Genomic DNA, 907 nt, shown 5'->3' on the forward strand with positions numbered 1-907 from the left:
GATTTGATCCAAATTAGAACAGATTCAGTTATTACAGGTATGAAAGCCTCAAGAAATTATCTTTTAGCAAAAGAAATAGTAAACGATTTAACAGTCCCCATATATGTTAATGTTGCAAATGTATTTGTATCGTAATATGTAACATAATTGTGTAACGAAAATATCTACAATAAATCTTTCAGTATTAAAAAAATATGTGTATTTGGAAAAAAAAAAAAGGAATCCAGAAGTTCCAAAAAGCAAAATAAATTTGCACACTCTGGCAACTACTTACATAGCATTTTTATTGTAGTAGGCATTTTAAGTAATCTGGAGATGATTCAAAGTATATGGGAGGATGTGCATAGGTTATATGCAAATACTGCACCATTTTATATAAGGTACTTGAGCATCCATGGGTTTTGGTATCTGCCAGGGTCCTGGAACCAATCCCCCGCTGATACAAAGGGATGACTGTAAATAAAATTATATGGTATGTTGAAAGGATGGAAATACAGTGGAGACAGAAAAAGGATGAGCAGGGAATGTGACAAATAATGGAGGGATCGGCTCATTCCTGTGGTAAACAGGGGGTCTCACTGAACATCTAAAAACTGAGCAAAGACTTGAAGGAAGTAAGGAACTTGCCACATGGATGCCTGGAAGAAAGCATTCCAGACAGGGAATAACCAGAACAAGGACCCAAAGGCAGAAGTGTGCCTGGCTCACCAAAGGTTAGCAAGGATGCCATCATGGCCGGAGTGGAGTGAGAGCCTGTGAAAGTAATGGATGAGGTCAGAGAGGGAACACTGGGGTGAACGTGGGCGTGAGACCATGGAGGGCCTTGTATTAGGGTGACCATAATTTATTCAAATCAAAACTTTTTTTTTTTTTTTTTTTTTTTTTTTTTTTTTTTTTTTGCGGTACG

Source organism: Physeter macrocephalus, chromosome 10 (assembly GCF_002837175.3).
Source record: "Physeter macrocephalus isolate SW-GA chromosome 10, ASM283717v5, whole genome shotgun sequence".
In the NCBI taxonomy this organism is placed as follows: Eukaryota; Metazoa; Chordata; class Mammalia; order Artiodactyla; family Physeteridae; genus Physeter; species Physeter macrocephalus.